This window comes from Artibeus jamaicensis, unplaced genomic scaffold (assembly GCF_021234435.1).
Source record: "Artibeus jamaicensis isolate MK-2021 breed Jamaican fruit bat unplaced genomic scaffold, CSHL_Jam_final contig_519, whole genome shotgun sequence".
Classification (NCBI taxonomy): domain Eukaryota; kingdom Metazoa; phylum Chordata; class Mammalia; order Chiroptera; family Phyllostomidae; genus Artibeus; species Artibeus jamaicensis.
The window spans coordinates 41,166,903-41,190,263 of record NW_026521871.1 but is presented as its reverse complement, the minus strand read 5'-3'; the positions used below and the strand labels follow the sequence as shown (position 1 = coordinate 41,190,263).

The window sequence follows — 23,361 nt, the reverse complement described above, 5'->3', positions numbered from 1 at the left end:
TTAAAAGTAGATTGCTAATTATATCTATTTTCTTTCCTTCCTCTTTATTTCATTTTATTAGTGCAGGAATGGAATATATAACTTAATTTTTCTAAATAAATAATCTTTTTTTCTAACACTATATTCCCAGAAAGATTTACTGAATAACCTACCTACCTTTCCTTCTTCAGTTCTTCTTCTTCTTCTTTTTTTTTTAATCTCAAATCTATTTCTAGGCTATCTGTCTTCTCCATCTACTGCCCATTTCTGTGACTATGTCATTGTCTTGTCATTTCCAACTAGTTCTTAAATGCTGAATAGGTAAAGTGAAGGTACAAATGATATATTTTTTCCTTCCACTATGCAACCTGCTTCAGTACCCGCAGACTACCAGCAGATGCCAAGCAATGGTTCAAGGCCACAGTTTACTCTGGCGCAGGGCACTATGAGAGTCCTGGGAGTGGGGAGGTGGGCCTATCGTAAATCCAGACCCATGCATTGCAAATTATATTTTCACCTCTTCCAACTTCAGGCCATGTCTCAACACATGCGCCCACTGGACTTACTGAAGGCTCAAGACAAGATCTGTGATTGTCCTATTAGTGGCAGGACAATAAGCAGTGTCAACTGCTCTGTCCTTCCTGTTCTGTTCATGCTGGTTTCTAGTTTGTGAGCAGACAGATGAGAGATGGGAGCCTGTAGTCTACTCTCCAGGTTCAGCTAAAGAATCTTGACCTCCCATCCTTCGTTGCACAGCATGTTTATATTTATTCAGTACAAACCAGTGGGATCCCCAGAAAGCAGACTTTGAGGTGGAGATTAACACACAGGAAGTTTATTGGGGCAAGCTCTGGTGGTCAATGCTTCTGGAAAATTAGGGAGAGAAACAAGGTCACATAGAGGGAGGAGCTGGGCTGCCTGGTGTAGTCATAACAGGAACTTAGCTGGCTCCCCAGTAAACTCTGCAGTTGGGATGGCCCTTTAGGACTGTCCTGAATTGGAGCAGAGAGGCTAAACTTTATACTACTGCACTGACCAACCATCGATAGAAGGCTACCCTAGGAAGGGGCATGGCCTTGAGTGAGGTATGTCTCTGTAGCAGAAGCTGTAGCACTAATGGTAATTACAGAAACATGAATTTGTGAGATTCATTCATTATTGTGTGTCCCTCTCCACATCATAAGCTCTAGAAGGTAAGCACCATGTCTGGGTTTAATTACTATTGTAGCCTCAAAGTATAGCAATTTTTTGTTGTTGTTGAGTTCCTGGCACATACAAAGCACTCAATAAATAAGTGCTGGATAAATAAATGACTAGAGGAGGCAATATTCTCCTCATTGTCTATAGTTTACAATGAAGAGTGGGGCACAAAGATATGGCTAATAAAGGCAGAGCTGGGATTTAAATCCACATGTCTTTGGTTCCAGAGGCCATGCTCTTTCCATGATGAGAGGGTCTCAGTCAGCACAGTCTGGGAAAACAAAATACCACAAACTGGTGGCTTAGACAAAAGAAATTTATATTCTCACACTTAAGAAGCTGGAGGTCAGGTGCCATCAAAGTTGATTTCTGATAAAACTTCTCTTCCTCTCTTGTAGAGATGCCTTCTCTCTTTGTCCTCAAAGGGCTTCTTGTCAGGAGAGAAAGAGAGAGAGAAAGATCTAGTGTCTCTTCTTCTTACAAGGACACCAGTACTATCAGATGAAGGCTCCATCCTTGTGACCTCATTTAACCTTTATTACCCCTTACAAGACCCTAACTCCACTTGAGGTCACATTGGGGGCTAGAGCTTCAACATATGAATTTGGAAGAAAACAATTCAGTCTGTAACAGAAAGATTTCCAGGGTATATTATAAAGACACAAAGATTTATGGGGATCTACCCTAAGCAGTATTGTTTGGCTCTCCAAAGCCTTCTGTACTCCTTTTATTAAAGTAATCCTGCCATTTGTGACAAATTACATGACAAATGAGAAAAATAGAAATATGTTGAAATGAAAGGATAAAAAACTTTAAATTAATAGGCAGTAGTGTTTCGATTTTGGGATCATTTGGTCCTCTCCTAATTAATGACTCTAAATTGCTGCCAGACTGTGAAGCACTTTCTTAATCACTTTTTAAATCAAATTATGACCCATATTTTCTCCTTAAAGATATTTGGCTTTTGACCTTTCTTGTATTTTGCAATAGCCATGGTCTTTGGCCATGAGACTAGTCCATCATCCATACTTGGGCTAGTTTTCATCTTAAGAGGAAAATAGGGCCTTGTCGCTCCCTTGTTTAACCATCCCCCACAATCTCACTTTTCCTTGCAGCAGTGGTTCTAAAACCTCACTGTGCATCAGAATCACCCACAGGGGTCATTAAAACACCACTTGCTGCACCCCACCCCCTCCCGGAGAGTTTCTGATTCCAGATGAGGCCAGAGAATGTCTAACTTATTCCTATGTGATGCTAATGCAACTGATCCTGGGACCTCACCTTGAGAATAATCGCCCCGCAGGTAAGGCTAACAATAGCTCTTGTCTCCACCTGGCTCCACTTATCCTATCTTGCTTACCCCGCTCCCTCTCCCTCTCATCATTCTGCACCCCCTCCTCCTAGACCCAGTATATCTTACAACCTACCCATATATTTTCACCATACCTGGGATACTTTAGACACTCTCGTAATTCATATCTTTATATCCTGGCAAAGCCAATTTCCTGCCCAGGTCACATATCCCTTCTCTCTACAGCCTTCTCCTGCTCTCTTTGTATTGTAATATGAGTCCGCATGCTGCGTTTATATCTTTATATTATATTAATGCTTTCTTTTGACTGTTTCCAAGACTTTCTCCTTCACTAGACTATGATGCTTGGCTTTACAGGATGATGCATCACTTTCTTTTATATTTTGCATGATTCCCATAGTACCTGGAAAGAATAGCTGCTTTGTATATGTTGAATTTATGTTTAATTTAAAGTTAATTCAATTTAATTATTCATAAAAGGTTTAAACTATTTGTGAGGTAGGATAACTCTGACTTTTCATAAGATTCCTTCCATTCTGTTAGAACCTGGGACCCTACCAGAAAGCATTTGAATTTCAGTACTTGCCCATAGCTTCCCTTATTCATTAGCTCTTACTTTCAGCGTGTATGTGGCTGACCTCCATTCCAGTCTGGTGACCAAGCTCTTGCCCAGCACCCTCCACCATTGTCTTTGGCTTACACATTTGCTTCTTGAAATTTGGACTAGGTCTCAGCTCGCTGTAGGGTTCCTGGATTCTAATTCCTACCAGAATATCACAGTCACTCTGCCTGATGTATTTGGCTCACTGAAACTGGCTGGAACCACTAGACTAATGGTCCATTCACCAGCACTTACTGTGATATGGAGAGAGGCTTCTGAATGGACCTTGCTCCTCACCTTCCCTTTTCCCTAGTGCCCACTTGTCAACACTTTCCCACTAAGCCTGATTCATTATTTCACTATTGTTCAACTCATTCTTCTATTACTTCTTCAACGCAGGGTTTAACATCATGAGACAAAAGGTTTAACATCATCTACTCTACTTCTGCTTCAAACTATTTATTATTACATCCTGAAATTGTAAAGGAGGAAAAAACTCTGGGCTGGAAAAAAATTAATCACAACTCAGCTGTGAAAAACCGCTAATGGCTTCTTCAATTTACCATCAAGAGGGCAACATAAGCTGGGTTTTCAGAACATATGAATAACTCAACTCATCATTAATGATACTAGAAGTATATAGCATCCCAATTATAAAAATTATCAGTTATGAAAAACTGCATACCCTGTTTATTTTCAGTGTGAAATAAACCTTGAATTTGTAGATTATTTTTACTTGGTAGGTTGGGTTTAAGTAAAAATGATAGTATATTTCTCCCACAAGCTAAATAGGTTAAAAACAAAAAAGAACAAACCGTCGACTTGTAGAAACCAGATGCAAGAGATGATAGCAAAGTACTAAGGCAAGTTTCAAATGAAAAGTTTTAACTGTATTTGTCTTAAATAAATTAACTTTGTAAAAAAAAAGTCTTACTTCAGGAATTTCCATATTTTTCACTTTTATGAGGAGCCTGATTTTATCTCTATTAGGTGGAATTCCCTGAAGTTTGCAATATTAAATAATTATTTATCACAAACCAGAAGAACAGGTGATGAACATTATTCTCCAGTGCTTAAATGCTTTTCTAATTTTGATTTTTTGATCCCTTCATTCAAGAGTTGCCCATTTTCTCAGTTTCCAGTGGTATAATGATATTGGCTTCCACTACAAGAGGTATAAAACAATTTTGAGATGCCAGAATAAAATGGGGAACAATGATTCCCACTAATGCCTGACTTGCAATTTGTTACTATTAAATAAAGAAATAATTACGGAATTGCTGGCCAATGCATGGCACACAATTTGTGGTCAGTAAATGTTAGATGTCTTATAACATAACTTTGCAGTCTGTGAATTCCAGAAATGCCCCCAAGATTGTCCAACCTGTGGCCCAGGATGTCTATGAATGCAGCCCCTTCAAAAATAATAAATTTACTTAAAATATTGTTTTTGCTCATCAGTTTTTGTTAGTGTTTGTGTATTTAGTGAGTGGCCCAAGACAATTCTTCTTCCAACATGGGCCGGACATGCCAAAAGTGTGGACACCCTTGCTTAGGTAGCAATGAGCTTCCTCTTAGGAAAGAGAAGTGGCTATACTTTCTTGTTAGACAGAGCAAATTCTCATTGGAGTGGTCTCGAGAAGAATATTGGAATACAGTGACCAATAAGCCACATCCAGTGTTCTAAAAAGACTGTGGGAGGGGAGCTGATGAAATCTGTCATTGTAAGGGATGTGCCTTCTCCACAATTCAAAACAGAATTGCATTTGCTAAGAGGAGGTTTGTTGTCAGGAGATGAGACAAGTAAGAAATCATTATAACTGATGCTCCCATGAACACATCTGGACCTCTCCTCCCCTCTCATGTTGGCCTCTCTGTGGCGGGCAACACTGTGGCCCACTGCCCTGGCCCCCACCTGTCCTTTTTGAAAGCCCATTTTTTCTCTGGACCACACTGCAACTATACTCAGCTACTTCTCTCATGAATTCTACTTTTTTTTCTCTCCCTCAATAACCCTCTTCCATTTTGAAATTCTTGATTTTCTCATTATATTTGATCTTGAGAGTTCTGGCCTTCTCTGTTGCCTTTTTCTTAGAAAATTGATCTATTTGGAGTGATGCAACTGTTTCCTTTTATTTGGAAGGTTTCCAGATATTACTTGAGTTCTGATTTCTCAAGTTTCAGGTTTGCATGCCTAGCTCTCTACCAAATAGTTTTGATGTCATATTGATATCTAAGCTCAGTACATTAGAAAAGACTTATTTTCTGTCATTCTCATTCTCAGGACTCAGACCATGCCTGACATCTCAATCATCTTTGAATCTAAATTTTGCATTTCACTTTCTGAAAGAGAGTTATGTTGTGTGACCTTCTGTAATATTCTATGTCTTTCTTTCCTCATGGTCCCACATCTCTTCCCCCCTGGACTCTTTTTGTAGCTTCCAAACTACTTCAGACCTCTAAGGTTTCTTGTCTCCAACTCACTCTATGCACCTCAGCGAGACTGTGCCTTCAAATCTTTTATAGTTGTTGAATTACAGTTACCCCATTTTCCCCCATTACTCTCCCCTGCCCTGCCCACCCCTTCTCTCCCACATTCAGTCCTCTCTTTTCCTCAATTGTGCTTGTCCATGGTTCTTTTATACACTTTCCTTGATGACCCTTTCCCTTCTTCCCTCTGTTACGCCCCTCACTCTTCCCCTCTGGTCACCGTCAGTTTGTTCTTTATCTCCACATCTCTGGTTTTCTTTTGCTCGCTTGTTTATTTTATTGGTTAGATTCCTTAAACCACTTTCTATTTCATCATGTTACTGCTGCCTGAAAGCCCTTTAATGACTTCAGATTTTCCATAGGTTAATTTCCAGACTCCCAGGCCAAGATGCCTACATTTTGCCGAACCTGATTTTATAATCCCACCCCATCCCACTTACCATTACCTCCCTGGTGCCCCAATTCATTCCATTTATAGAGCATTTCAAAAAGGCAGTGGCCCTTTAAAGGAAGGGAAAAACAGAGCCCTAAAAGCTGCCTGAGATACTTTGCTTTCTGTCCAGGACACTTCCTCACCATTCAAAACCCCCTTCTTTAGAGACTCAACTTGATTCCACAAATAAAAAGTGGCATTAGAATTCTAGAAGGTGTCTCTAACAAAGCTTTTTTCCTTCTTTCCCACATGATCTGAACACTAAGAACTGGCAAATTTCCCAAGTTTTTTTTTATTTATACAAAATTCATTAAAAAGACATAGATCTTCCAATGTTTGTAATTTTATAACTTTAGAAATTTAAATTTTATTTTATTTTTAAATATTTAAAATAGAAAATCTAATGATACCCCTGTACCTGTCACTAGATTTAATGTACAGTAAATGTCAAAAAATTAAAAAGGTAAGATTTGTTGCAGGTCATTTAAAAATTGTTTTTTTTTTAGTTTAGTTTACTAATGAATGTTTTGCTCACTGATAACTATTAATGGCTAGATATTACAATTTTAATCTGTTGACTAAGAAGTAAATAAACTGCTTGCATTTGTTTTTTGGCAGTGTCTAAGAGACTAATAAGATATAATGAGTCTTATGACCCAAACTCCTATTTACCTGAAACTCTATAAATTAATACTGTGGCACTGAGTCAGAAGATATAAAATATATTGAAATTTGTGGAATCTTATGTTAGATTCTTTCTATGACTTGGTGGGAATGGAAAGAGTTTACTCTTGGAAAGAACAAATCTTAGTTGTTCTCTTATTAGACACAGAACCGAGTTACCCAATGGATTTCCTATAATGGCTCAACTTCCAGGAAACTTGCAGTATTTTAATTGCTGAGCATCATAAATTAACTTATCCCAGCCCCTAACATAGCTGTTATTCTCTTTCTTTTCACAGGTTTTGTACTTTTAATTCCTAATTATCTTATTCACATTTTTAAAGATTAATCTAACCATTTATTGAAAATAAGGGGGTTTAAAAACACAGGAACACACTAATGTGATATATTAATGAAAGTCATCAGAGAATTCCAAGATATTTTCATAGAAAATTTAAGGTAGTCTATTATAAATAAGATATTAATAGCAACTTGTTTTAAACAGGAATAATAAAACCTCATTTTCATCAAGTCTACAGTAATCTGAAATTTTCAATTTCATTTTAGTGTCTACTTCTCATCCCCAATACCAAACATTTTTTACCAGAACTACTAAATAATAACCAAATTGATGAAGATTTATCCACTTCTCTCATCACTTTGATAAGATAGTCAAGGGCTCAAATTCAATTTTTTTTAAAAAAGGGAAGAGAAATAGGTGCCTGATTAATTTACAAATGGAGAACTATGTTGCCCACAGAAGTAACTCACTGTATAAGTAAGGCATCCCAGTCTCTGTTCACAGCCCACAGAGGTATCTGGTGACTGTATTTGTTAAAGTAAAACCAGTGGGAAGAAGCTAAACAGCTTTGAAGTAGAGGAACAGGTAGATATTCAATGATTTGCCCAAAGGAAAATGAGTCTAACCTAGAACTCAGAGTTTTTGCAAGCATTCCTAGAATCATTATAACTGACTTGGGTAATGTTTCATGTTGAAAAATTTCTAATTGTTTTGAGTAATGAAATAATCTGATTGTTGGCTAAAGTTACCATTTTAAAGATCGGGATTTATTTGAATGTGTAAATACTATCATGTTCATTGAAAAACTATGCCCACAGTTGAATTATAGGCTAGGCAGTGGCATAGGTACTGATGATACAGTAATGAAGAAAATAGTGTTCACGGCCTCAAGATGCTTCTGTCTACAAGTAAGCTTTTAATTATAATAAAGTTGAAAAGCAGGTGGGGCCTAATGGGGGCTGGGCCATATGTGCAGAACAAGGGGTGTTGAATGCCTTTCTGGGGGTAGGTAGTTCAGAAAGACTTTTGAAAAGGAACTGACATTTAAAATATGAGATAAATAAAAGTAATTCAGGCCAAAATACAGGAGAGGGTAGAGAAAAATTAGGATGGGGGAACTTGTGCAAAAACTCTAAAGGACAAAAATCCTGGTAGGTTTTGAGAAGCCTGAGGAAGCATTCTGGCTGATGCTTACGTGTAAGGGTAAGAGATGAGACTACAGACAGAGCTCCATTACCTTACAGGTACCATTAACAGAGATGGCCGTGATCCTGAGAGCAAGGAGAGGCCACTTAAAGGTTAAACAGTAAATTGATATGAGATTATGTTTTCAAACAAAGGACTCAGTAGGTTCATTCACTAGTGCTCAAGGGGTCATAAACATGAACAATTATAAATAATCAACTTTAAGGTCCTCAGTTGCCTTTTGTACTCTTTCTTAAAGCCAATCTATGGGAGAATGTACACACTTGTGGTGAAGTCATCCTTCAGTTTTCTTTTCCCTCTCATCCCATCATGATTGTATTCCCTCTTCACAAAAAAAGAGACACATCACTCAGCCACTCTTCCTCTCACTCTGGTGGGCACCAAATAAAGTAGACAACTCAAAATGTTGATATTGGTGAAGACTTCTCTTATCAAGACACAATACATCCATTAGTAGATTTGAGATTTTTCCCTCGTTTAAAAAGTATTTTTATTAAGAGAAAAATCTGGCATCAGAAATGGGGTATTAGAAAGTTTTGAAATCATATATATTGCTGAGTGTTAATGCAGGACTAATGATAAATTTTGCTTAACAACTTTGTCCATCCCTGAATAATCATCAAAGAAGGCAATTCTCCTCAGGAAAGTTTGGTGAGTGCAGAGAAAGAGAATTTTGGTCAAAAAAAGTGATGAGGATGGACTCCTCATTTCACACAGGCAACAGCTCAAGGCAAAGTTCTCTGCTTTATCTCCCCATCTTAGAGGAGAAACATCCCAAACTGTAAAAAGCATGTTAGGAAATGAGAATATACAATAAAGTATGCCTTCTGGACATCTTCAGATTCCTCAGTAAGGAGAAGTTACTTTGCCAACACCAGTGAGAGAACTCTCACCTCCCTGTTTCAGCTGCATCATCTTGTCTGATTTCAAAAAGAAAAAAGTTTTAGATAATTGATTTATTTTAATAAATTTTACAATTTCAGTAAAAGGAACATAGAACAATGTTAGTTAATGTTCATGTTTTTATTCAGGGTGTGGAGAAATAATTTCAATCGCTTTTTATAGGGGATCACTGAATACTATAAACTCAGGTTAACTTTTTGCATGGACTGTCTTTGATCTCTGGCTTCCATCAACATCTCTAGTCATTTAATCATTCCTCCAAGTATTTATTATGAGAGTAACTTAAAAATATATGTTTTAGGTTCTACTCCAAATAATGCATGAACAGCAATCATTAAAATACGGTAATATCTTGTCTGGTTTCCTATTAATTTTTTTCAAAGAATGTTAATCTAATGCCCTAAACTTAAAATTAGGGCATTAGATGATAAAGGCCACTATTGCAAGTGTGAATTTGCTGCTTTAACTCTGTGTTTGTTTCCACTACAATATTACTATATTTTCTATATATGATAATCCTCAAGTTCATCCTATGTCTACATATCATGATTTTTAAAGCATCATGAAATGACCTAGAAAAAAAACTGGCTCAAATGTAAAGGTCTTTTTTTGAACAGATGACAGGAAATATCCTAACATGTGGAAATATATAAATAAAATTTAAAATACAAATCTTACATATATATATCTCCAGGCTTTCACTAACCTTAGACCTATAAATAAGGTGCCCTTAACTGAAAGGATCAAATTAATTGTTACATATTAAGTTTTGCTAAAGCTTTTTCAGTATGCTTCTTAGACACCAAGTAACTAACCCTATTACCTGGTAAAAGATCCTTTCACAAGATAGGAGGTGCCGTGTGCTTTTCAAGGAGACGGAAGAAGATGGAAGGAGGACCTAATCAAGTTGTCGACTGATACATATTGTAAAATAACTTAATAATGGATCATGTAGCTTTTGTTATATTAGTTGAAAGGAGTTTAAAGAAATAACTGTCATTGTTAAAATAAAATTTCTCTTTGGCCCACATAGTTATTTATTGGATTAAAGCTTATCAAAAATCATATCTATAAGGTCAAATATGGACATAAAATTTACTCTAAGGGCTGTCTCATTCTAGGAATAGTAACATTTATCTACAGACACATAAACCTATAGAATATAAGACTTCCCTCCCATTAAGTGGTTTTCTTACAAAATTTTACTTTTTATGTGTAATAAGTATTTTTCTAAATGTGTGATATATTTTATTGTTTCAATAAACTATGTTATAAGTGTACTTAACTCAATCTCCAAGAAATTAATTCTTGGAGCCTGTCACAGGAAATAAAAATTTCAGTTTGTGCATATGCTTTTCTGTTGTGTAATAAGATAATCAACAAAAGGTTAGTAATTATTCTTTATCATAAAATCATGGGGGAAGTAGAATGAAAATATAAAATTTGAGGAAAAAATAAAATTTCCAATTGTTAGAGAAGTTGTTCATGTAGATATTTAAGAGACAATAACATGTTACCCAATCCCATAATTTAGATTCATCTAGATACACTTAAAAGGCTACAGCTTGGGCTGTTTTTTTATTTGTTTGTTTATTTTTGTTTTGGGTATCATTGTTACACCAAATAGTCTATGCTTTGCAACAATTTAAATTTCCTGTGAAATAATTTTATGTCAACTTAACAATTTATAAGAGGGTAAATATATCTTTTAAAATTTCCATAGGGTGTTTGTAAACAAAATATTGAATGATCACTGTCAGAGCAATGTCAAAGAGAACAGAAGGAATGAGAAGAGGCAAGGAGAGACACCGGAAGGCCAGCTACGCGGGTGTTGCGGTGTGGGGCAGGTCAACGGTTGCACGCACAGGCATTCAAGGTGCGCCAGTGGCAACTACAGTGGTGAACAGTTGACAGCGTATTTACTTGGTGCTGATAAACTACTGCTAATTAATAGACTCTTTACTTTCTATAGAAATACATGACTCATTTATAAGTAGAAAATTTATGGTTTTATAACTTAAATAATCAAGTTCTTATGAAAAGACAACTTTATAATAACTTGTCTCATCATTTACTATTCAGCATTGATTCAATAGACCAGGTGTCCAGTATAAAGCATTGGGCTAATTTTGGTTTAGGTAACGAGTCAGCCTGATAGGTAGCTAGATTTCTAGGTACTATAGGGAAGTTAATATGTCTTTAAAACACTACACTATAAGGCAACAAGTTATGTGTGCCATAAATATGCCCTTTGACATGAAAATATAAATACAAATAAATATTTTACCTAAAGGCTTTTAATACAATGTATATGGAATACTGCTTTTCAAGCTCCAGTATGAGAGGTGCATTTCTCCAATGGTATTGCTGCCTTTTCTCATTTATCATTTCTTAAAGAGACCACAATGGCCAAATTAGAAAATGAACAAAATAATGAAGACATTGACTTTTAAACAGCAGATGACCGAAAAGGAACTTGCTGTGGCACTGTATATTCAATTACCTAGTTGGATTAGTCTGCATTTTAAATGGAAATGACAAAGTCCACAGGGGAAAAAATAACTGACTATTCACTTGAATGTGGTTCTCTTTTCTTGGTTCCTCCCTGCCAATGGTCTTGAACTATACTTCTCTTTGTCTTCTTAACCTCTTGCATGCAAAAATGCTTAATTAGGGGATAATCTGAAATTTTCTTCATTCTTTTTTGCAGAGTCTGTGCAATTAAAAAGTTGAGAATCTGCTTAGATGTTTAAGGAGCACAGATTACACTGAACAATCCACCCTTAAAAATGAAGTAGAATGTTATGATCATAAATAGCTCTGCCTTGCAGTCATTTCTGTAATTCTGTCTAACATTCATATTGTCATTTGATTAGTTAATCATCCATTTTCAAAGGTGTGAATGTGTTTTCACACTTCTGCTAAGACAGTGTTAACTATGAAACTATAGATAGCAATAGAGATTAATTATCTATTGCACAAGTTTCCACACCTTGTGCTTACCAGATAGAGGAAGAGCGTACATGTCTTAACACAGGTGTGATTTCAAAAAATGGAAAAAAATACACTTGGTCAAATGAGTTCAAGGAGTACTTTCAATTGACATATTTTAAAAATATTAACCACATTTACACTTTTAATTTTCATTTTGTAAAAAAAATTGATTTCCTATGAATAACAAGATTTGTTTCCAGAGTGAATCGGTGCATATCTTAGTTATAAACAAGTAAATAAGTGGAGGCATTTTACAAATGAATTAGTCTTTCAGGGAATTGGAAAAGGGAACATTGCACTCTACCAGATTGTTACAGTAACTCTCACTTCAGAAGGAAAAAGCCAGAAATTTTAGATTTGTCCTCTGAACAGTTAACTCAATACATTGAGCCATCTGAGGACTTTAGTAACTCAAAATAATAATAACTATTATTATAGCAGTAATAAACTCTCCAGCTGGCTTTTCATTTTGCTGCTGCTCTCTGACCCTAATGATGAAATCTGTTAATTCAGAATCTGGCTTACCACTTTTTTGGGCACTGAATTTTTCTATCCCAATAAGTTGCTAGCTTTTGTGTGTATGGTATCATGATCAAAAAGAGGGACTAAGCATAGAAGTTTATCTGTACCCCATTCTTTGTTGAAATAAAGATGTGCTAAAATTTTAACCCATCATGATATCTAATAGTCCCTCAGTCTGAGATCAGTATTAGCTAAAGTAGTACAGTTCATCATTAATGTCCTGACAGTCTTCTTCAGGATGTAAACCGAGTACTGAAAAGAAACAAAAATTTACTTCTGTCATTCAGAATATGTCTCCTCTACCTCATAGGCTTTCTTTCTTTAGACACATGGGTGAAAGCATTCTTCCAGGTATGGAAGTTCTGTGGAGACACTCAGACAAGCTTGCGGGCCTCTGTTCTTTTAGTGCTTGCCATTATAAATACCTAGTCAGCTCCAGATTCCTTCTCCTTTCTTGGTTTGGATATGACACCATGCAAGCAAATGCCAAGCCATTATAGTTTGAGGCAGAAAAATGAGATAAAAACAAAGTAACATTTTTTTTGGAAAAAGTAGCATAACATATAACATCTCAATCTTCCTAACCAGTCTACTAGTAGCATACTATTTTTACATCATTGCAAAAAGGCTGGCCAATTTATACTTAAGTTGTCTTCCCTAACCTGAGGTCCCAACTCCATGCTAGGACAATCTCCATTCACTGAATCAGAATGACCACCATTTATCATGATGGCACCACCTAGATTTAGGGCACTTTAGCTCTCAGGCTCATTTTGACCTTCCTGGAACATTCAACTTAACCAGACACTCCTGAGAAAGCTTAGCCCTGGCAGCGTCACTGACCAGTTTGCAACCTTACAACAGCAACATGTGGGAGAAAATTGTTTGAAGAAAGTGAAATATGACTAAGGCTAGAGATTTGACTTAGAGGGCTCAGAAAAGTAACGTCCATATTCATTGAGCATGCCTCTTGGAAAAGAGTGCTATGCTCTCATGGGCTTACTCCAACCCCCCCCACTTACCTTTCTGCAGGCGAAAGAGAGAGAAAACACACATGAGCTGAAAGAGAGGGGTCTGGGAAACTCGATACATTTCCCTGGAAACTTCAGATCTTAAGGTTTAAGATTTTGAATGTTTTGATCAGCTCCAGAAGTAGATCATGTTTCCCTAATAGCACCACACACATTTTAAAAAGTGCACATTAGAAGCATATATTGGCTGGCCTCGTTGTCCACAGGTGCTCTAATTGGGGGGCAAAAAATATACATATAGTAATGTTGAAGTTTCCCTTAAATTCACAGTTGGTTCTGAAACAGGGCATGAAGCAGATGAACTCTCCTATTCTTTGGAGTATTCTAAGCCAGAGAAATTCCTATGGATGACATTCATCCCTGTCTTTGGGGACAATCTTATGGTGTACCAGAGCCATCTAGAGTTTTAGGAGTATAAGTCAGTATTGACGTGTCAATGTCCTTCCAGTTGTCTGCTCACCGTTTATAAATACCACTGGAATCTGGCTTACCGCTTTTATATTTGTATTTTCATTTTTTAAAAAAGATTTTATATTAATTTATTTTTAGAGCGCAGGTGGGAGGGAGGAAGAGAGGGAGAGAAACATTGATGTGGGAGAGAAACATAAATTGGTTGCCTTTTGTGTGCCCCCCACTGGAGACCTGGCCCACAAATCAGGAGTGTGTGCCCTGACCTGGAAGCAAATCAGCAATTTTTTGTTTTGCAGAATGACGCGCAATCCACTTAGCCACACCAGTCAGGGATATATTTGTTTTTATAAAATACCAATATATATCTAAGGTTCAAAAATGAAATATAATTATTTCAGTCAATAGATCATAAAACTTTTTCTGTGTGTCTGCTTTTTTATTGTATTTTACAAATAATTCCTTCACAATAGGATTTTTATGAGAACAAGGACTACTAATATTAAACATTTATATTGTTATGGCTAATATTTACTATGTGCTAGACATTCAACTAAGCACTGCATTATTTCAATGAATAATCACAACTAATTTATGACATGCAACACATTAGGAAAATAAAATACAGAAATATTAAACAATTTACCCAAGATTACATAACAGAAAAGACTCGGAATAGCTAAGAATTAGAACATGCTTATTTGCTGTCTGGACAAGGAGTAGTTACGTTGCAATGTTTCTCATTAGTCCTCAAGTGACTTACAGCTTTTGTAGCATATATGCTGTCAGGTGGCCAAAGATGATCCCTCAATGAGCCCTGCCTCTTGCTTCTTTCCCAGGTCCTGGGACTTACTCAGAACTACTACTACAATGTGGAAGAAGTGACACATTATATGTCTTCCAAGACTAGATCAGAAAAAAGCTTAGTGGCTTTTGCTTTGGTCCCTTAGAACACACTCCCTGGGAATGCTGAGGTACTATGTGAGCAGTCCGAACCCCCAAGCCCATCGTGCTGGACAGGCCATGTGGAAGCATGCCAGGTGAGCCCAGACTCCAGCCATCCCCACCAGAGTGCTTTAGACGTGTGAGCAGGCTGTCTTGAACTCTCCAAGCCAAGCAATTTGTCACAGCTGAATACCATGGAGTGAGCTCAGTCAATGTACCATGGAGCAGAGAATCGCTCTGCTGAGCCCTGCCCAAATCCCTGACCCACACAATAATGAGGTAGAATCAAATGGCTACTGTTTCAAGCCATTACATTCTGGTACAATTTCTTGTCCAGCAAATGGCACCTGGAAAGGCAGTGCTTCATAACAAAAAATTTTAAATGTGCTGGACATGGGCTTTGCAACTGGGCAGTGGGTGGACACCGGTAGAGCTCCAAGAATATTGTAAGTGTAAGCTCAAAGGGCCTCAAAAGGCCATGGCTGAGGATTCTTATAATAATCAGGGAAGAGTTATTTGAAGATGGCAAAAAAAAGGATTCTTGTAATATAGTGGCATACAGTTGCCTATAGTGACTTGGAAAATAGAAAATGTACTTAGAATACTCATGGGCTTGGCTGTGGAGATTTTTCAGGCAAAAAGAACAAGAAAGGGCCAACTGCCTTATTCTCCTGATTATGATAAACTATAAGAAGAAAGATGAAATAAAGAAGAAACTGTTAAGTTTTTGACTCAACTTTAGAGGAGTTATATTACATGTAGGACTTGCTGGGCTTGAAAGTAAAACTATTTTCCATCCCCAGTGTCTCTCAGTAAAAGATTTTCAAAGTAACAGACGGCAAGATGAAATCCAGAGCCATCAGTAGAACATGGCTTCAGGGTAAATAACTGAAGTATCTGCCTTTAAGACCCATTGTTAGGATCTTAGAAAGATTTAAGAAGACTTTTATAGGCCCTCTCTGTTAAAAAAAAATAAGACTTTTAAGAATTTTAAAAGAATCATCCCATGGCAACCTGACATGTGGCCCAGATATAGAACATGTCTCAGAAAGAAATGTGGGTATAACTTTATTTATTGGAATTTATTATAAATTTCTTTAAGAAACCCACACAGTTGTTAAAGGAATCAAAACAGTTTGGAATGGAAGTGACAGCGATAGTACATAATTATTTCTATGTGCAGGAAGCAGGAAAAAGCCTACCTTCCTGCAAACAGGTATTTTTTTTTAATGTAAGACAAATAATGATTCAGAGAGAAGACGCAACATCTCATAAGTCAAAGCCAAGAGCCAGGATAATTCATTCGCAGGAGGCAGAACTGGGCAAAATGAAGGGATTGGTGGCACGTGCCCAAGTAGATTTTGGAACTTCTGCAGACCTGTGATTGCTGTATAACTTCTGTTTCTTCCCTTTTTGGATGGGCTGGGATGTATGGTTCTCCAATCTCTGTCTCACCATTTTGGTTTGAGAAAACCTTCTCTTTAGTTCACAGGCCTTATGATCAACAGGAACTATATTCGGGGACCTGTACTCGGATGCAAGCACATATCCACCAAAAGACTTTTACAGAATGCTCATCGTAGCTTCATTCATCATGATTTCAAGATGGACACAGTGCAAATGTCATTCGACAATGAAAGAAGCTAGACAAAAAAGACCACATACTGTATGATTTCATTTACATTTAGTTGAACATGCAAATTAGGCTATTATGCTAGGGTTTGAAGGAGTGGCTGGTGAAGAGGAATAAACTGGAAAGAGTCATAACAAAATCTTCTAAGCCGTTGGAATTTTTGAGACCTTGGTCTGGGGATGGTTACAGAATGAGGCCTCCATCTCTTCTGTGTGTAGCTAAGAAGAAACTTAATTTTAGTACCAGTGAATAGCAATCAGTGCTATTGTATTTTTGTTCTGTATAGAATAGCCTTTCATTTCTTATCATTCTCATCAGAGATTTTGCATTAATTTTTTCTTAGTATTTCACTTTTGACTTATACCTTTTTGTAATCTATCACTTTTCATTATCACTTTTACAATCTTCCAAGGTCAGCATTTCCCAAGTCAAACTTCAAATCACAGCCTAACAATTCATAAACAATTAGAGCTGTAGTTATTTATGGCACTCATTGGCATAATGCAAATTAACTCCATTGATAGCACAATAGCTTTTATCATTAGAGACAATAACATTACTTCATATACTAAATTATTTGGTTTTCAGATCTGTAACCTGAAGTTGTGTTTCTTCCCTTTTGTTTCTTCTTTTGCCTGAGATAAATTCAGTGCATCTTGCATGTTCCAAATTTAAACCTGACACCTAGAGAGAAAACTGACAAACAGGAAACTACTAAAGGAAGAGGCTCTTCCTACCATGTTTGATACCATCAAAACAGATGCTTTTTGTAAAATCTCTTCTTTGGGGGGGCACAAAAAGGTGAGACAGTAAGAGCATCAGTTTCTATTCTTATCCTCTTGTGCCTATATTAATAAAAAATGATTGTACAATTAGTACAGTCTCAGCTAGTATTTGCTTTATAATTTGATCTGGGTCAAATTCTTGTCCAAGAGTTGATTCAGATTACTTTGTTCTTACACCCTTTACAAACCAAAAACAATAATGAAATGCACTGTGTCCCTTTTAGGGCATCTCCCCTAAACTTCAGCAAGAATAATTGTATATTCCTATTTCCTTCATATCTAATGAAGCAAAGCCAAGTGGTGCACATGTGAGCCAAGGAGGCTGTTGTCCGTTGACTGAGCACGTGACCTTTACGTCAATCCTTAGCTACAAAATCTTCCCATCTTTTAAACAAAAGTGAGACCTGGAAAGAGTTCATGGTTTAGGCATGAAATTCAGGATGTTGTATAACTAGCCATGTAGGCTACCCCTAGATTAACTTTTCTCATTAGGTTTTTTAAATTATAAGACTAGCACATTTTCATTATAAAAATTGAAACTGTACAGAAATATATTTTTAAAAAGTAAATTAAAGTTCCCCTTGCCATCTCTGTCTCTTACCTTAGCTCCTTTCCCCCACAAACTGACCATCATTAGTGATTTGTAGCAATCTTTTCATGTCCATGTAGTTCCCACTTAAATATAACATGTATTTATATAACAATGTGAATTTCTACCAATGGGAATCTTTCACTATTTTACAATAAAATTACCACCTTTCTTCCATACATATTTTTGTTCTAAACCCACATACTTCTTACAGAGCAAACATAAATTCTAACAGAATCATCTAGAAATAAATTATGATATTCTTCCCTTGAAACAAGCAGGTGATTTTCAGTAGCTTCAGTCCAAGGCAGGGTATGAGGATCATTGCCTGACTCAGTCTGGGCCTTGCATCCTAAATGTTAGAACAGGTGAGGACCTGAGAGATCAGCTGGTGCAATTTCTTTATTTTGCATTTGAAAAACTGCCTGAGAGTGACTGAGTGACTTGGCTAAGGACTCATGAATTATTAATAGTAGAATCTAGAAATAGACCTTTGGTTTCCCGACCCTTCTTCTGGAAATCTTTACTGTATAGCATAGCAAGCCATGAGCACATGCATATGTCTGCAAGCACAAAAGGATAATTTGGTTTCAAAATTTCATAACTCAGCCCTGGCTGGTGTGGTTCAGTGGGTTGAGTGCCAGCCTTTAAACCAAAAGGTTACCAGTTTGATCCCCAGTCAGGACACATGCCTGGGTTGAGGGCCAGGTCCTCAGCTAGGGGCGTGCAAGAAGCAACTGATTGGTGTGTCTCTCACGCATCAGTGTTTCTCTCCCTCTCTTTCTCCCTCTGTTCCTCCCTTTCTGAAAGTAAATCAATAAAATACTTTTTTTAATTTCACAACTCAACCATTTAAATACTATGTTGCCATCTGATTTCCTAGAACAAACCATCATTTTAACTGCCAATGTATGTGGCGGTGTCCTTGTAAATATTTAACCACTGGCTCTGAAGAACAAAAAAGTTCTGATTTGCAGCATTTGCTAATTTCTGTGGTCAAATTCAAGCTACCACTATGATGTAACCCAACATGAAGCTGGGATAACCTAACATGAACTTGGGAGTTGGGAAGAGATGTACAAAATCAGCTTCCTGCACCGCTGTGTGCTGGCTTTAGCGAACCTAAACATACATCTTTATTTGAAAAAGACATATTTGGAGTGATCACTCACAAAATACTCTTTACAAAATGAGCCATTGTACAGCTTCTTTGAAGAGCTGGAACTTTTCAAATGTATTAATATTCTCTGTGCCCCTCACATTTCCCAGACTTTCTTGTGGTTGGGTTGGGCCCAAGTAACAAGTTTACACCAATGGTTTGTGAGTAGAAGTGATTGATATGTGTCGGTTCTGAACCAAGGTAGTAGATAACAAGCATTTATTTCTCAAAGTCCTGGAGGACTGGGAGCCCAAAATCAAGTGCCAGTCAATTTGGCTTCTGATGAGACCTCTTTTACTGGCCTACAGGTGACCATCTCCTTGCTGTGCTGCTATATGGTGGAAAGAGAGCAAGAACAAGCTCTCTGGTCTCTTCTTTTAGGTGCACCAACTCCATTATGAGGGCCCCACCCTCATAATTTTAACTAAACCCAATTACCTACCAAAGAGCTTTGATATATGAATTTGCAGGTGGGGATGAAATATAATTATGTCCATAGCATCTGTAAACTATTTCAAAAGTTTGAGTCTATAATTATGCTAGGAGCACTTGAAAACACCTCTATTTATAAATAAAAGGTCACCTACATGAACTTTCAAGGTTGTTTCTAGCCCTGAGGTGCCGTGAAATTGAAAATGTAGCAATTAAAATGCATAATAATCCAATCGTGTAAAATGGAGATAATAACAGTGCCTGCAACACCAAGTTGATGTGAAGAATAAATAACTCGGGTAAAGCACTTAAAACAGTGAAGCACTATGAAGCACTACATAAATATTAGCTATTATTCTCTAACTTGACAAAATGATGTCTTATGGTATTAAGAAGAGATAAGGATTTATATTATAGTTACCCATCGCTGAGGGATTTTAAATGAAAGATGTGAGAGGCAGGGTAGAAGGGAGATAAGTAAGAAGTGCAGTAATTCAGGTTAAAAAAAGAAATGGCAAGCTACAGAGTGTAAAAAGGAAGAAAACAAATACAGTGGCTATCTAAATGTATCCCCTGGTGAATCCAGTTCAAATGGACAAGACAAATTGAGTGCATGATAGAACAAATGAAACACAGTTTGAAAATCTCTGGGAATTCTGGGATGTCATAAACTTCCCTCGATGGAGCTGAAAATCATGGTAAGCAGAATGCTGGACCCGGGGTGTATTATCAAAGGACAGGGAACCACTTATCCAAGATAAACACTTAGTGCTGTCATGCTGATGTGACAGAGAATGACACTCAAGGGCAGATATGGGACCGTATTAGTCAAGGTAATGCTCTACTGTCATTGTCTGACTCCACTGTATTATAGTCTAGGTAGAAATCTGCTAAGGCATATACACGTTGTAGTCTGTAATGACAAGTTTTCTGTGCAGTTTGTAAGAAGTACTGTACTACTAACTGGTAGATAGGGTTTAGTCTAAATTATTTTAACTTAAAAGGGCTTGGGTTGGGTTTCCTCAGAACAGACATTGGGACAGGAACTTGAGTAGAAGTAGCTTATTTGGGTGGTGATCCCAGGAAGCCCTCCCACTGTAAGGAAGGTGAAAATGAGACAGGGAAGGGAAATCAGCCAGTATAGAGTGAGCTAATAAGCAGATTACCGCTGTGGGCAACTGAGGTCCAATTCCACTGAAGACTTACACAGCCCATCAGGAGTTTTCTTGGGGACCATGAACTAAGAATGAAAGAAATCAGAGTATTACAGGGTCTGTTATCCAGGCAGTTGCTTTCTTCCCGGAGTAACAAAAATGACTGACTCAGCTGCTTTAAACAATAATTATTTCACATAACAAGAATTCCAAAGTCAAGGCAGCATCAGGTATAATTAACTAGTTAGAGCTCCGACTCTGCTAGTTGGGGGATCTCATGACTCAGCCTTCCTCTGTGCTGGCTCTGGGCCCCCAATCCTTCCCCTCATTGTTGTAAGAGGGCTGCACCAGGTTCAGCATCTTCTCCAGACATGACGAAATCCAGGGGCAGAAAATAAATTGGTTCTTCCCATTTCTCTGAAGTCCCCTAACTGGCTTCCCTTCGTGTCTAATTGGTCATAACTAAGCCAACAGTTCATGCTAGAACAGAAACACCACACTCAGTTTACACCAACCGGGACCCCTTTCCTTGGCAGGGACAGGCCAAACTCCCTTGAAGCCCATGACATGGAGAGGAGATGAGGACCTGCAGGACAACTGAAATTGTGCTGATAAGAAAGGAAGCAGAACATGACAATTGGGAAGAGAATGGTCTTGGTTTGGGTTATTCCAGAAGCAGATCAGTATGTTATTTTATTTAGGAGATGAAACTCCCTTCTTCCCTGAGGAAGCAGGGAAGTGAGAGAGAAGGGAAGGCAGTGAATGAAGGGCACCTTACAAATCAAGTAACATGAAGCAACTGAAGATTAATCCAGCTGGAGAATGTTGGGATCCATGTAGACATTCTCAGAGTTATCCCAACCACACCGTGTGGCAGCTAGAGTATTCGTCTACAAACTCCCACCTGCCACTGGCTGAGGGTGCCTTCCAGTGGTTTAATGCCCCAGCACTTCCAGCCTGCACTCCATGCAGGCCTACGGAAAGCCCTCCGGCTGAGTGGCAGGTGCTTTCAGTAGAACAAATCCTGTAGATGTGGGCAGAGCACTGACAGCATCTGCCACAGCAAACAGCAGGCTTTGCTCCTAACATGAACTGTTTAAACTGGTCATTTCATCTTCAGACTTTCAGTAAAACAATGGCAGCCCCCAGACTCACCTAGAATAAATATAATCTCCATCATACCGTGTGCCTTATATACACAAACAGTTGTTCCAACTGAGCAGCGGAGATGTTCAGAATGAAATCCATGTTCTTGATTACCCTTGAGACTCAAATGTCAGCTTTGAGAACAAGTGGTGGCAGAAGCGGGCCTGTGGGGAGGTCTGCATGAGATTCTCCTCCATTTTCAACGCCTTTTTATAATGCTGCATATGTTTTTAACCAGGGATAATACTTTCAAAGGAAATATCTTTTAAAAAAGAATGGCTTAAACAGCTCTAAGCTCTTTTAAAGAGTCACATTTTTAAAAAATTAAGAGTTTTTTAGAGCAGTTTAAGGCTCACAGCAAAATTTGGGGAAGGTGCACAGATTTCCCATGTACTCCTGCTCCCCCACATGCATAGACCCCCCCATCGTCAGCATCCCCATATGAGAGTGATACATGTTTTACCATTGATGACATACATTGACACATCATAATCATACAAAGTCCACAGTTTACATTGGTGTCCACATTCTATGCCACAGGTGGCAATACAAGACCTGTGGGCTGAATCGAGCCCTCCACCTTGTGTTATCTGGCCTGGCACCTTGCCCCTAGTTAAGGAGAGTTACATTTATACAGTCCTAAAATTAAATTCGGCACTCTGGAGGCAATCTGGAGGCTGATGTGGCCCCCGGTGAAAATGAGTTTGACACCCCTATATGGGTTTGGACAAATGTATAAGGAGGAGTTTGTTCAACAGAGTCTTATAGTTTTCTGCATATACATATTGCACATATCTTGTTAGGTTTATACCTAAGTATTCTATATTGGGGGTACAGATGTAAATGGTATTGTGTTTTAAATTTCAAATTCCCCTTGCTGGCATGTAGGAAAGTGACTGACTTTTACGTACTGACCTGGTATTCTGCAACTTTTCTATAATCACTCCGTTCGAAGGTGGGTTTTAGGGGGTTTCTACACAGATGATGATGTCATCTGTGAATGAACAGTTTTATTTCTTACTTCCCAGCATGTATGCCTTTTAAAACTGTCTTATCGCACTGACTAGATCTTCCAATACCATGTTGAAAGGAGTGATGAGGGGGAACATTTTTGTCTTATATGTGACCTTAGTAGGACAGCTTCAAGTTTTTTACCATTAGGCGTAATATTAGCTAAAGATTTGTTTGTATATATTCTCCATTAAGTTTAAGAAGTCCACCTTCACTTTTTTTAACCAAGAAAAGTACAAATGGAATATTTCTGGGGGTCAGAACATAAATAAATGTAAAATAAAAATCAGTATTGCTGTGGGTTGAATCATATCTCCCTAAAGTTTGTATGTTGAAGTTGTCACTCTACTACCACAGAAAGTGAACATTATTTGGGGACAGGGTCATAGCAGAGATGATTTGTTATGGTAAGACAGGGTCACACTGGAGAAGGGCAGGTTTCTACCCCAGTATGACTGGTGTCC

General features: G+C 37.7%; 1 non-coding gene across 1 annotated transcript; it reads right to left on the bottom strand.

Moving 5' to 3' along the window:
• Positions 1-336: 336 nt before the first annotated feature.
• LOC119043516 (small nucleolar RNA SNORA42/SNORA80 family) lies at positions 337-476 on the bottom strand. Its single transcript, XR_005081427.2, has one exon. It is a non-coding gene; the product is annotated as a small nucleolar RNA SNORA42/SNORA80 family (small nucleolar RNA).
• Positions 477-23,361: the final 22,885 nt, after the last annotated feature.